This window comes from Phyllobates terribilis, unplaced genomic scaffold (genome assembly GCF_046119375.1).
Source record: "Phyllobates terribilis strain yellow unplaced genomic scaffold, ASM4611937v1 Scaffold_5__5_contigs__length_657084704, whole genome shotgun sequence".
Classification (NCBI taxonomy): Eukaryota; Metazoa; Chordata; class Amphibia; order Anura; family Dendrobatidae; genus Phyllobates; species Phyllobates terribilis.
Window position 1 is genome coordinate 76,524,117 of NW_027362765.1, and position 14,610 is coordinate 76,538,726.

General features: G+C 45.0%; 6 non-coding genes and 2 pseudogenes across 6 annotated transcripts; all 8 read right to left on the reverse strand.

The window, feature by feature from the left end:
- Window positions 1–1,086: 1,086 nt before the first annotated feature.
- On the reverse strand, window positions 1,087–1,277 carry LOC141150236 (U2 spliceosomal RNA). The gene has a single exon (XR_012246494.1). It is a non-coding gene; the product is annotated as a U2 spliceosomal RNA (small nuclear RNA).
- Window positions 1,278–2,392: 1,115 nt separating this feature from the next.
- On the reverse strand, window positions 2,393–2,573 carry LOC141150556 (U2 spliceosomal RNA; annotated as a pseudogene).
- Window positions 2,574–2,802: 229 nt separating this feature from the next.
- On the reverse strand, window positions 2,803–2,870 carry LOC141151079 (U2 spliceosomal RNA; annotated as a pseudogene).
- Window positions 2,871–3,985: 1,115 nt separating this feature from the next.
- Window positions 3,986–4,176, reverse strand: LOC141150248 (U2 spliceosomal RNA). Its single transcript, XR_012246505.1, has one exon. It is a non-coding gene; the product is annotated as a U2 spliceosomal RNA (small nuclear RNA).
- Window positions 4,177–5,294: 1,118 nt separating this feature from the next.
- On the reverse strand, window positions 5,295–5,485 carry LOC141150259 (U2 spliceosomal RNA). The gene has a single exon (XR_012246516.1). It is a non-coding gene; the product is annotated as a U2 spliceosomal RNA (small nuclear RNA).
- A 1,115-nt stretch (window positions 5,486–6,600) lies between these two features.
- Window positions 6,601–6,791, reverse strand: LOC141150270 (U2 spliceosomal RNA). The gene has a single exon (XR_012246527.1). It is a non-coding gene; the product is annotated as a U2 spliceosomal RNA (small nuclear RNA).
- Window positions 6,792–7,906: 1,115 nt separating this feature from the next.
- LOC141150281 (U2 spliceosomal RNA) lies at window positions 7,907–8,097 on the reverse strand. The gene has a single exon (XR_012246538.1). It is a non-coding gene; the product is annotated as a U2 spliceosomal RNA (small nuclear RNA).
- A 1,115-nt stretch (window positions 8,098–9,212) lies between these two features.
- Window positions 9,213–9,402, reverse strand: LOC141150591 (U2 spliceosomal RNA). Its single transcript, XR_012246749.1, has one exon. It is a non-coding gene; the product is annotated as a U2 spliceosomal RNA (small nuclear RNA).
- Window positions 9,403–14,610: the final 5,208 nt, after the last annotated feature.

Consider the following 14,610-nt stretch of genomic DNA (forward strand, 5'->3'; position numbering starts at 1 on the left):
CAAGGATCCTAAAAAGTCCATTTGTGGAGATGAGCTCCTGGACTCCCGTTAAGAAGACATGTTGTCAACCTCTAGATCCCTTACATGCCTGCACTTTTCGGCTTGCTGCTGCTGCAATCCACGCGTTTTAGATCTGCATAACTCCACCTCTTTAAACACAGCACCTTCACCCCCTGCTGTTCCCACCCGCCTCAACACCGTTGGAAGGGAGGAGAACCAATTAAGGCGGGGGGTGGGGTGGAACGAGCAGCTGTCTACCCTTAGCAGGAGGGCTCCTGATTACATACCTCTCCTGCTGCTGCTGCTGCTGCTGGCTGTCCAGCAGCAGACTGAAGGTGGCTGCTGCTGTGCACAGGTATATAAAGGCTCAGAGCCTATTATGACACGCGCAGCCAGCGTTCCATTGCCACATTCCATCTACTGCAGGCAGGATACCTGGCTGGCTGAATGTCGCTGAGAAGCTCACAGAGACTGCCATAAGCAACAGTTTAACAGAATGCCACAGACTAATCAACCAAACTTTTTGGGTTGGGTTCTCTTTTATAGTCTGCAGGCATTAAATGAAAGAAGTCAGTGTTCCAGCAGAAGGAGACAACGTTTCAGAAAAGGCATTGTAGCAAACCAAAAAAGAAATTTTAAGCGCAGCAGAGTAACCAGCGCACATACCTGTTAGCTCAGGTGAGTTTAAAAGGCTGCTGTTGATAACAAGGGCATTTGCTAAATAGATGGTGTGTGTGCAACAATATACTGAAAGGTCAATTATATTGTGCAGCTTATCTCACCACCTGTAGTTATTTAGGTGAAAGCTCCAAAATGCTTGCCTAATATGTCTGTTTATCCAAAAGGAAGTAAAAAGGGAGAGCTAGAAAGATAGCATTGCATCACATTACATGGCAATGCAATGCACAGTTGCTGAAGTTGAACCAAAATGAGCTTGTAATCTGGCTTCTGCATCTTTGAACATGAAAAATCCAATGAGGAGAAGAAAAGCAGAGCCAAAGAGTCCATCCCAAAATCCGACAAACAAGCAAAATGAACAAAAAACATTGAATTCAATTCTTTCTGATTTTAGAAACTGCATTAAAGAAGGGGTGCACCGGTCCTGGAGATACTGCAATACCAGGTCAATGCGTGGAGTGGACAGAGCAAGCTCTTTTTCCATCTCCCTGTTCTAAAAATCCATTTAATATATGGTCCCCAGATAGGGGACGTATCAGATATTAAACTGATAAGAACAGATACTACACTTGATCTTAGCCAAAAGGCCGAGAAGCGATAACCAGAATTGGTTTCAAACTACGGAGCCACCCAAGGATCCTGAAAAGTCCATTTGTGGAGATGAGCTCCTGGACTCCCGTTAAGAAGACATGTTGTCAACCTCTAGATCCCTTACATGCCTGCACTTTTCGGCTTGCTGCTGCTGCAATCCACGCGTTTTAGATCTGCATAACTCCACCTCTTTAAACACAGCACCTTCACCCCCTGCTGTTCCCACCCGCCTCAACACCGTTGGAAGGGAGGAGAACCAATTAAGGCGGGGGGTGGGGTGGAACGAGCAGCTGTCTACCCTTAGCAGGAGGGCTCCTGATTACATACCTCTCCTGCTGCTGCTGCTGCTGGCTGTCCAGCAGCAGACTGAAGGTGGCTGCTGCTGTGCACAGGTATATAAAGGCTCAGAGCCTATTATGACACGCGCAGCCAGCGTTCCATTGCCACATTCCATCTACTGCAGGCAGGATACCTGGCTGGCTGAATGTCGCTGAGAAGCTCACAGAGACCGCCATAAGCAACAGTTTAACAGAATGCCACAGACTAATCAACCAAACTTTTTGGGTTGGGTTCTCTTTTATAGTCTGCAGGCATTAAATGAAAGAAGTCAGTGTTCCAGCAGAAGGAGACAACATTTCAGAAAAGGCATTGTAGCAAACCAAAAAAGAAATTTTAAGCGCAGCAGAGTAACCAGCGCACATACCTGTTAGCTCAGGTGAGTTTAAAAGGCTGCTGTTGATAACAAGGGCATTTGCTAAATAGATGGTGTGTGTGCAACAATATACTGAAAGGTCAATTATATTGTGCAGCTTATCTCACCACCTGTAGTTATTTAGGTGAAAGCTCCAAAATGCTTGCCTAATATGTCTGTTTATCCAAAAGGAAGTAAAAAGGGAGAGCTAGAAAGATAGCATTGCATCACATTACATGGCAATGAAATGCACAGTTGCTGAAGTTGAACCAAAATGAGCTTGTAATCTGGCTTCTGCAACTTTGAACATGAAAAATCCAATGAGGAGAAGAAAAGCAGAGCCAAAGAGTCCATCCCAAAATCCGACAAACAAGCAAAATGAACAAAAAACATTGAATTCAATTCTTTCTGATTTTAGAAACTGCATTAAAGAAGGGGTGCACCGGTCCTGGAGATACTGCAATACCAGGTCAATGCGTGGAGTGGACAGAGCAAGCTCTTTTTCCATCTCCCTGTTCTAAAAATCCATTTAATATATGGTCCCCAGATAGGGGACGTATCAGATATTAAACTGATAAGAACAGATTTTTTCTTTTTGAAAGCCCGAATTCGTGTACAAAACCCGAATGCGCTTAAAAAAGTGACAAGTGCCACAAAAAAAGTGCACTAGGATGCTGGTCTTCTTGAAACCCTCTCCAAAAGGAGAAGGGTCCCCCAAACCATTCCCCGTCCCTCCGAGCCAAAAGGCCACAGCGAGGAACAGGGACAAAAAGCCACCTCCAGCCGAAGCCAGAGGCGACCCAATCTTACCCCCAGCACCTGCCCGAGTTCTCACCCGAGCAAGGCACTGGGAGCCAAAGACTGTGAACAGATACTACACTTGATCTTAGCCAAAAGGCCGAGAAGCGATAACCAGAATTGGTTTCAAACTACGGAGCCACCCAAGGATCCTAAAAAGTCCATTTGTGGAGATGAGCTCCTGGACTCCCGATAAGAAGACATGTTGTCAACCTCTAGATCCCTTACATGCCTGCACTTTTCGGCTTGCTGCTGCTGCAATCCACGCGTTTTAGATCTGCATAACTCCACCTCTTTAAACACAGCACCTTCACCCCCTGCTGTTCCCACCCGCCTCAACACCGTTGGAAGGGAGGAGAACCAATTAAGGCGGGGGGTGGGGTGGAACGAGCAGCTGTCTACCCTTAGCAGGAGGGCTCCTGATTACATACCTCTCCTGCTGCTGCTGCTGCTGGCTGTCCAGCAGCAGACTGAAGGTGGCTGCTGCTGTGCACAGGTATATAAAGGCTCAGAGCCTATTATGACACGCGCAGCCAGCGTTCCATTGCCACATTCCATCTACTGCAGGCAGGATACCTGGCTGGCTGAATGTCGCTGAGAAGCTCACAGAGACCGCCATAAGCAACAGTTTAACAGAATGCCACAGACTAATCAACCAAACTTTTTGGGTTGGGTTCTCTTTTATAGTCTGCAGGCATTAAATGAAAGAAGTCAGTGTTCCAGCAGAAGGAGACAACGTTTCAGAAAAGGCATTGTAGCAAACCAAAAAAGAAATTTTAAGCGCAGTAGAGTAACCAGCGCACATACCTGTTAGCTCAGGTGAGTTTAAAAGGCTGCTGTTGATAACAAGGGCATTTGCTAAATAGATGGTGTGTGTGCAACAATATACTGAAAGGTCAATTATATTGTGCAGCTTATCTCACCACCTGTAGTTATTTAGGTGAAAGCTCCAAAATGCTTGCCTAATATGTCTGTTTATCCAAAAGGAAGTAAAAAGGGAGAGCTAGAAAGATAGCATTGCATCACATTACATGGCAATGCAATGCACAGTTGCTGAAGTTGAACCAAAATGAGCTTGTAATCTGGCTTCTGCAACTTTGAACATGAAAAATCCAATGAGGAGAAGAAAAGCAGAGCCAAAGAGTCCATCCCAAAATCCGACAAACAAGCAAAATGAACAAAAAACATTGAATTCAATTCTTTCTGATTTTAGAAACTGCATTAAAGAAGGGGTGCACCGGTCCTGGAGATACTGCAATACCAGGTCAATGCGTGGAGTGGACAGAGCAAGCTCTTTTTCCATCTCCCTGTTCTAAAAATCCATTTAATATATGGTCCCCAGATAGGGGACGTATCAGATATTAAACTGATAAGAACAGATACTACACTTGATCTTAGCCAAAAGGCCGAGAAGCGATAACCAGAATTGGTTTCAAACTACGGAGCCACCCAAGGATCCTAAAAAGTCCATTTGTGGAGATGAGCTCCTGGACTCCCGTTAAGAAGACATGTTGTCAACCTCTAGATCCCTTACATGCCTGCACTTTTCGGCTTGCTGCTGCTGCAATCCACGCGTTTTAGATCTGCATAACTCCACCTCTTTAAACACAGCACCTTCACCCCCTGCTGTTCCCACCCGCCTCAACACCGTTGGAAGGGAGGAGAACCAATTAAGGCGGGGGGTGGGGTGGAACGAGCAGCTGTCTACCCTTAGCAGGAGGGCTCCTGATTACATACCTCTCCTGCTGCTGCTGCTGCTGCTGGCTGTCCAGCAGCAGACTGAAGGTGGCTGCTGCTGTGCACAGGTATATAAAGGCTCAGAGCCTATTATGACACGCGCAGCCAGCGTTCCATTGCCACATTCCATCTACTGCAGGCAGGATACCTGGCTGGCTGAATGTCGCTGAGAAGCTCACAGAGACCGCCATAAGCAACAGTTTAACAGAATGCCACAGACTAATCAACCAAACTTTTTGGGTTGGGTTCTCTTTTATAGTCTGCAGGCATTAAATGAAAGAAGTCAGTGTTCCAGCAGAAGGAGACAACGTTTCAGAAAAGGCATTGTAGCAAACCAAAAAAGTAATTTTAAGCGCAGCAGAGTAACCAGCGCACATACCTGTTAGCTCAGGTGAGTTTAAAAGGCTGCTGTTGATAACAAGGGCATTTGCTAAATAGATGGTGTGTGTGCAACAATATACTGAAAGGTCAATTATATTGTGCAGCTTATCTCACCACCTGTAGTTATTTAGGTGAAAGCTCCAAAATGCTTGCCTAATATGTCTGTTTATCCAAAAGGAAGTAAAAAGGGAGAGCTAGAAAGATAGCATTGCATCACATTACATGGCAATGCAATGCACAGTTGCTGAAGTTGAACCAAAATGAGCTTGTAATCTGGCTTCTGCAACTTTGAACATGAAAAATCCAATGAGGAGAAGAAAAGCAGAGCCAAAGAGTCCATCCCAAAATCCGACAAACAAGCAAAATGAACAAAAAACATTGAATTCAATTCTTTCTGATTTTAGAAACTGCATTAAAGAAGGGGTGCACCGGTCCTGGAGATACTGCAATACCAGGTCAATGCGTGGAGTGGACAGAGCAAGCTCTTTTTCCATCTCCCTGTTCTAAAAATCCATTTAATATATGGTCCCCAGATAGGGGACGTATCAGATATTAAACTGATAAGAACAGATACTACACTTGATCTTAGCCAAAAGGCCGAGAAGCGATAACCAGAATTGGTTTCAAACTACGGAGCCACCCAAGGATCCTAAAAAGTCCATTTGTGGAGATGAGCTCCTGGACTCCCGTTAAGAAGACATGTTGTCAACCTCTAGATCCCTTACATGCCTGCACTTTTCGGCTTGCTGCTGCTGCAATCCACGCGTTTTAGATCTGCATAACTCCACCTCTTTAAACACAGCACCTTCACCCCCTGCTGTTCCCACCCGCCTCAACACCGTTGGAAGGGAGGAGAACCAATTAAGGCGGGGGGTGGGGTGGAACGAGCAGCTGTCTACCCTTAGCAGGAGGGCTCCTGATTACATACCTCTCCTGCTGCTGCTGCTGCTGGCTGTCCAGCAGCAGACTGAAGGTGGCTGCTGCTGTGCACAGGTATATAAAGGCTCAGAGCCTATTATGACACGCGCAGCCAGCGTTCCATTGCCACATTCCATCTACTGCAGGCAGGATACCTGGCTGGCTGAATGTCGCTGAGAAGCTCACAGAGACCGCCATAAGCAACAGTTTAACAGAATGCCACAGACTAATCAACCAAACTTTTTGGGTTGGGTTCTCTTTTATAGTCTGCAGGCATTAAATGAAAGAAGTCAGTGTTCCAGCAGAAGGAGACAACGTTTCAGAAAAGGCATTGTAGCAAACCAAAAAAGAAATTTTAAGTGCAGCAGAGTAACCAGCGCACATACCTGTTAGCTCAGGTGAGTTTAAAAGGTTGCTGTTGATAACAAGGGCATTTGCTAAATAGATGGTGTGTGTGCAACAATATACTGAAAGGTCAATTATATTGTGCAGCTTATCTCACCACCTGTAGTTATTTAGGTGAAAGCTCCAAAATGCTTGCCTAATATGTCTGTTTATCCAAAAGGAAGTAAAAAGGGAGAGCTAGAAAGATAGCATTGCATCACATTACATGGCAATGCAATGCACAGTTGCTGAAGTTGAACCAAAATGAGCTTGTAATCTGGCTTCTGCAACTTTGAACATGAAAAATCCAATGAGGAGAAGAAAAGCAGAGCCAAAGAGTCCATCCCAAAATCCGACAAACAAGCAAAATGAACAAAAAACATTGAATTCAATTCTTTCTGATTTTAGAAACTGCATTAAAGAAGGGGTGCACCGGTCCTGGAGATACTGCAATACCAGGTCAATGCGTGGAGTGGACAGAGCAAGCTCTTTTTCCATCTCCCTGTTCTAAAAATCCATTTAATATATGGTCCCCAGATAGGGGACGTATCAGATATTAAACTGATAAGAACAGATACTACACTTGATCTTAGCCAAAAGGCCGAGAAGCGATAACCAGAATTGGTTTCAAACTACGGAGCCACCCAAGGATCCTAAAAAGTCCATTTGTGGAGATGAGCTCCTGGACTCCCGTTAAGAAGACATGTTGTCAACCTCTAGATCCCTTACATGCCTGCACTTTTCGGCTTGCTGCTGCTGCAATCCACGCGTTTTAGATCTGCATAACTCCACCTCTTTAAACACAGCACCTTCACCCCCTGCTGTTCCCACCCGCCTCAACACCGTTGGAAGGGAGGAGAACCAATTAAGGCGGGGGGTGGGGTGGAACGAGCAGCTGTCTACCCTTAGCAGGAGGGCTCCTGATTACATACCTCTCCTGCTGCTGCTGCTGCTGGCTGTCCAGCAGCAGACTGAAGGTGGCTGCTGCTGTGCACAGGTATATAAAGGCTCAGAGCCTATTATGACACGCGCAGCCAGCGTTCCATTGCCACATTCCATCTACTGCAGGCAGGATACCTGGCTGGCTGAATGTCGCTGAGAAGCTCACAGAGACCGCCATAAGCAACAGTTTAACAGAATGCCACAGACTAATCAACCAAACTTTTTGGGTTGGGTTCTCTTTTATAGTCTGCAGGCATTAAATGAAAGAAGTCAGTGTTCCAGCAGAAGGAGACAACGTTTCAGAAAAGGCATTGTAGCAAACCAAAAAAGAAATTTTAAGCGCAGCAGAGTAACCAGCGCACATACCTGTTAGCTCAGGTGAGTTTAAAAGGCTGCTGTTGATAACAAGGGCATTTGCTAAATAGATGGTGTGTGTGCAACAATATACTGAAAGGTCAATTATATTGTGCAGCTTATCTCACCACCTGTAGTTATTTAGGTGAAAGCTCCAAAATGCTTGCCTAATATGTCTGTTTATCCAAAAGGAAGTAAAAAGGGAGAGCTAGAAAGATAGCATTGCATCACATTACATGGCAATGCAATGCACAGTTGCTGAAGTTGAACCAAAATGAGCTTGTAATCTGGCTTCTGCAACTTTGAACATGAAAAATCCAATGAGGAGAAGAAAAGCAGAGCCAAAGAGTCCATCCCAAAATCCGACAAACAAGCAAAATGAACAAAAAACATTGAATTCAATTCTTTCTGATTTTAGAAACTGCATTAAAGAAGGGGTGCACCGGTCCTGGAGATACTGCAATACCAGGTCAATGCGTGGAGTGGACAGAGCAAGCTCTTTTTCCATCTCCCTGTTCTAAAAATCCATTTAATATATGGTCCCCAGATAGGGGACGTATCAGATATTAAACTGATAAGAACAGATACTACACTTGATCTTAGCCAAAAGGCCGAGAAGCGATAACCAGAATTGGTTTCAAACTACGGAGCCACCCAAGGATCCTAAAAAGTCCATTTGTGGAGATGAGCTCCTGGACTCCCGTTAAGAAGACATGTTGTCAACCTCTAGATCCCTTACATGCCTGCACTTTTCGGCTTGCTGCTGCTGCAATCCACGCGTTTTAGATCTGCATAACTCCACCTCTTTAAACACAGCACCTTCACCCCCTGCTGTTCCCACCCGCCTCAACACCGTTGGAAGGGAGGAGAACCAATTAAGGCGGGGGGTGGGGTGGAACGAGCAGCTGTCTACCCTTAGCAGGAGGGCTCCTGATTACATACCTCTCCTGCTGCTGCTGCTGCTGGCTGTCCAGCAGCAGACTGAAGGTGGCTGCTGCTGTGCACAGGTATATAAAGGCTCAGAGCCTATTATGACACGCGCAGCCAGCGTTCCATTGCCACATTCCATCTACTGCAGGCAGGATACCTGGCTGGCTGAATGTCGCTGAGAAGCTCACAGAGACCGCCATAAGCAACAGTTTAACAGAATGCCACAGACTAATCAACCAAACTTTTTGGGTTGGGTTCTCTTTTATAGTCTGCAGGCATTAAATGAAAGAAGTCAGTGTTCCAGCAGAAGGAGACAACGTTTCAGAAAAGGCATTGTAGCAAACCAAAAAAGAAATTTTAAGCGCAGCAGAGTAACCAGCGCACATACCTGTTAGCTCAGGTGAGTTTAAAAGGCTGCTGTTGATAACAAGGGCATTTGCTAAATAGATGGTGTGTGTGCAACAATATACTGAAAGGTCAATTATATTGTGCAGCTTATCTCACCACCTGTAGTTATTTAGGTGAAAGCTCCAAAATGCTTGCCTAATATGTCTGTTTATCCAAAAGGAAGTAAAAAGGGAGAGCTAGAAAGATAGCATTGCATCACATTACATGGCAATGCAATGCACAGTTGCTGAAGTTGAACCAAAATGAGCTTGTAATCTGGCTTCTGCAACTTTGAACATGAAAAATCCAATGAGGAGAAGAAAAGCAGAGCCAAAGAGTCCATCCCAAAATCCGACAAACAAGCAAAATGAACAAAAAACATTGAATTCAATTCTTTCTGATTTTAGAAACTGCATTAAAGAAGGGGTGCACCGGTCCTGGAGATACTGCAATACCAGGTCAATGCGTGGAGTGGACAGAGCAAGCTCTTTTTCCATCTCCCTGTTCTAAAAATCCATTTAATATATGGTCCCCAGATAGGGGACGTATCAGATATTAAACTGATAAGAACAGATCAGGTTTCAACATATTTTATTATGTGCGTAAAAGATGGTTTACAATCAAAAAACAGCAACACAAATACATTAATAAAACACAGAATTCCACCCATAAAAACCCCATATACGATTGGCATCCCTTCTCCCAATACATTTGACATCCCTCAAGTAATAAATATACATCTGACTAAAAGCAATTTTAAGACAATCCTTCACAGAAATAGCATCACGTTTAAAAAGTAAAATATTGCGTGCCTTCCAAAGGGCGTCTTTAAAACAGTTAATCATGCACCAACATATACAATACTGTTGAGGGGTCGGACATTTAAAAAGGCCATATAAAACATATTCATGGTTAAAATCTCTTAAACCGCAAGTCCATTTTAAAAGAATCCCAACTTTGTGCCAAAGTTCCTGTGCAAACGGGCAATTCCACATAAGGTGCAAGGTGGTTTCGTCATTAACACATGAGTCTCTGGGGCATTTTGCTCTGGCCACCAGGCCTCTCCTGTGTTGAAACTCTCTGGTGGGGAGGCACTGGTGGACCACCATCCATGCGATGTCCTTATGTCCATTTGCTAAAAATTTTCCGAAGACATTCTTCCAAACTTGCTTCGACCTCTCTTCTGAGAAATTTACTATGGGGGTCACATCTTCATTCCTCCTCAGAAAAGATAAAAGCTTCTTGCGGTCTTTAAAAATGTCCATTTTAAAATCACCAAGGCTATAAAATCGAACAGTCTTTTCTAAGATTGCTTGGTGTTTGGGGGGGCATAGTAAAACAGGGGAATTCAACGACAACTTAAACCATCTTTTAAAAATCATCCCACAGGTATATTTTAAAAAATAACTTAGCGCACTATTACCATTAAAATGTTTGAAACAAAAGCAGAAATAATTTAAATACAAATAAATATGTAAATCGGGGACATCCCTTCCGCCGTTCATTTTATTCTTCCTCATTATTTCTCGCCTTAATTTTTCCATTTTGGAGTTCCATAAAAACATAAAGATCATCCTAGTCATTTTTTTAATTAAAACATCAGAGGGGGGGTACACCATAGCTATATACAGTATGAGGGGTAACAACACTGATTTTATAATTAAAATTTTCCCCTCCATTGTTAGGGACCTCAAACCCCAAAATGATATTTTCTTTGACATTTTTTCTATGACATTCTCCCAGCTTTGAGTTCCCACATTCTCCTCGTTAAAAACAACTCCAAGAATTTTTACATTGTCTCGTTTTATAGTGAGCTGCGGGAGTTGGGCGGTGTCCCAGGATCCCAAAGTCAGACATTCAGATTTATTTAAATTAAGTTTAAACCCGGATGCCTGGGAAAAAAAATCAATGCGCAACACCGCCCTCCGGAGGGAAGCAGGGTCCACGCACACAACCGTCACGTCATCCATGTAGCCAAAGACTCTCACATCACTGCCACCTCCGCCAGGAACAGGAACCCCTCTAATCACTTTGTCTTTCCTTATTGCGCTCAGCAGGGGCTCCATGGCGCAGATGAACAGGATGGGCGACAAGGGGCATCCCTGCTTCACTCCGGACTCAAGGGGAACTCCATCTGTTAAAAAGCCATTAAGAGAAATTTGACTAAAACAATTTTTATATAAAATCTTAATACAATTTAAAAGCATATTAGGGATACCCATTCTTTTTAAAACTCTAAAAAGAAATCTATGAGAGACTCTATCGAAAGCTTTTTCAAAATCTAGGGCTAAAAGAGCTACATTTTGACCCCGGTCTCTGGAATACCAAATTACATCCCTTAATACGTTTAAAACCTCTGAAATACTTCTGCCTGGTACACTACAAACCTGCTCAGGCTGGATTAGTTTGGCAATGACATTCCTGAGCCGGTTTGCAACCACCTTAGCAAGTACCTTGTAATCGACGTTTAGGAGAGTTATGGGTCTCCAATTCGCTAGAGCACTGCGATCACCTTTTTTATATATCAAAGACACCACTCCTCTCCTCCACGAAAATGGCAACTGTTCAGAAATAAAAACTTCTTTAAAAAGCATAAAAAGGTCCTCTTTTAAAATGTCCCAAAAAGTAAGATAAAACTCTACAGGTAGTCCATCACACCCAGGTGCTTTGCCCTTAGAGAAACTTTTAAAAACATAAAATAATTCCTCTAAAACAATATCACGTTCTAAAAACTCCTGGTCTGTAAAATTTAACTTAAAATCGAGATCATTAAGAGCATCAGATAAAAAGGACTCATCTATACACTTTTTACTAAAAAGATGCTTATAAAAGTTAAAAGTAGCATTCAACATTCCCTGCATAGATGTTTCACCCTCTAGATTTGTGATCACTTCTCTTTTATCCATGACTTTTTTGAAGAAGAAGCGAGAGCACTTCTCCCCCTCCTCCAAGTGCTGCACTCTAGAGTTAAAAATAATCTCTTTCCCCTTTGTGTCTATGCAGTTCTGAATTTCAGTTTTTAGGCCAGCAATATCATCTCCCACCTCCACCCCTAGCTCTTTGAATTTAAAAAGTGTTTGTAGTTTGGTGTTAAGATCACTAAAACATCTTTTTTTCTCTCTAGCTTTACGTCTCCCTGCTTTTATAAAAAACATTCTGACTTTTTTTTTCAAATTTTCCCACCAGGTTACCATAGGGGCATCAGAAGGTTTTTGTCGCCGCCAGGCTTGATAGGCTTTACAAAAGTCTTGTCGAATCAGAGGGTCCTCCAGCAGGTAAGTACTTAGACGCCAGAGGCCCCTGTTGACCCTCTGTTCATCCCGGTATTCTAGGTGCACCTCCAAGCCCTTATGGTCAGAAAATATATTTGATGTTAAAACACATTTTACAGGGTTAAAATCATCTGATAGGAAAATAAAATCGATCCTGGAGGACACCCCTCTTCCGGACCACGTATAACCAGGGTCCGTCGGCAGGAGTGACCTCCACGCATCGCATAATTTAAAATCAGTTATAAAATCTTTCAATAGATGACATGACTTATCCAATTTGCGTAAAGGGTCACCCCCCGCTCGTTGTTCACTAGCACAAAGACAATTAAAATCACCCCCTACGATCAGGGGAGATGACCCAGTACAGTACAATGGCAATATCCCAAATAAATTAATTCTCTCTTGCTTATCAGGGGAAGCATAAACATTCATTACACGTAGGGTAAAACCATTAAATTTAAAATGCACTAAAACCACTCTGCCTGGTACTATTTCTGTGACAGTATTTATAGCAATATTTCTCCCACGACAGAGGAAGCCCACCCCCGCTGACTTGTTGTCATTGGAGCCAGACCAGATGGAGGGCCCCAGTCTCCAATCTGTCTTGATGTCATTATAATTTAGTGCATGTTGTATCCCGCATTCCTGTAATAAACATATGTCAAAGTCAGTGGTTTCTAAGTACTTAAATAGAGCAGCCCTACGAACTGGGCTCTTTAATGACCTCACATTCAGTGAGACAAGTCTTAATGTGGGCATTCATAGGTCAGGGTGGTGGATCTTCCATGAGGACACCTGACTCAAAGCCCTGTATGCCAAATTGCTCCAGGACATCCGGGCTAGAGGACCCAAATGACTCGATATTCTGTGAGCCGGCGGTTGCCCCCTCGTAGGTCACGGTTCCCAGCCACATTCCAGGAGACGCTGGGGCTTCGACATTCCGTCTCTTTTTCGGGGCAGACTCCACTAGGTCACTGGTGCAGTCCTCCTCTTCCTCCACCTCCTCCAGGGGGAGAGACTGGTCCATCAGGATAAGATCACCAACACAGATTCCCTGATGTTCGCCACCTAGAAGCAAAGCCCCCTCATCTGGCTGGCTAATCGCCCTGGAAGATCCTGAGGCCATCGCTGCGTGGTCCCCTGTAGCCAACCGCACAGGGGCACCACCCTCCAGCCCAACAGGATCGGTATCGGGAACCATCGACACGGAGGATACCCTCCCAGAAGGAGGACCCCTCCGCTCCGGTCCATGCGAGGTCCGCCCATCGTTAAGGGAATTCGATGCAGGGGCCGCCCCAGAGGGGCCTCCGGCTCCCTGCTCCATCCCAGCCTTCTCGCCCTTCGAACCGCCCTCCGACGCCGGCCCGCCAGTGAAGACCGGCGGGCGCATCGGCTCAGCTGCAGAAGATGCAGCTTCTGCATAAGTCCTGGTCCTGGTCCTGTTGGGGCATCCTCGGAACATGTGCCCCGCCTCACCACAAAGATTGCATTTCCTCCCAGCGGGACAGTCCTTCATTAAATGTCCGTAACAGCTGCAATTATTGCAGCGGTCTACTTTCCTGCCCGTGCAGGACGTTTGGGTATGGCCCATTTGTCCACAGTTCCTGCAACATACCGGCATTCCAGGGTAAAATAAGTAGCCTCTGCTCTTACCGATCACAAATGTTGAGGGAGGGTGTAGCATTCCTCCCACTCCGCTTGGGTCCCTCTTTAGACGGGCCATGTACCTCCTCTTGCCGCACCAGAAGCCTACCGCGTTCTTCACAGTGCCCAGGTATCTCAGATCATCACAATAACGGATAAGGTAGGTCGAGATGTCTGCAGCCTCCACAAAGGGGTTCGGGAAATGCACCACGATAGGGATCTCGTCATAGGCATACAAGAGACAAAAGGTTAGTCCATCCAATTCATCTAAGTAGTTTTTCTCATTTACCTTTTGTACGAGTTGGTGACAGCATCCCTGGCTCTTGAAGGTGATGGTGTAAGTCCCCTTGTACTCATTGTCCTGGAAGCAGAATATGTCTTCCCGCCGAAACTCCAGAACTCCAAGCAGAATCCTATGGCAGATGTAGTCCAAGTTCTTCTCCATCCTCGATCCTGCTCCAACTTCAATCCTCACGGTGTTCCGCATCCGGGCATCACCCGATGAATATGTGAGCGTTGCCGGCATCCTTCACTCAGGAACGTACCGACTCTTCTCTCTGAAAGGCGCAAGCCTTCATGGGATCCCTTCCCGTTGCTCCCGGACTAATCCTTCCTCCCAATAGCAGCAGGGGGGTTAAGTCCCTCCGAAGAGGAACGATCCCCCCAGGCCGAGAGAAAGGGTACCAAGAGCACCTCACAGGCAAGACCACACAGGTAAACCTGATAGATCGTGCCAAAAGGCCGAGAAGCGATAACCAGAATTGGTTTCAAACTACGGAGCCAACCAAGGATCCTAAAAAGTCCATTTGTGGAGATGAGCTCCTGGACTCCCGTTAAGAAGACATGTTGTCAACCTCTAGATCCCTTACATGCCTGCACTTTTCGGCTTGCTGCTGCTGCAAT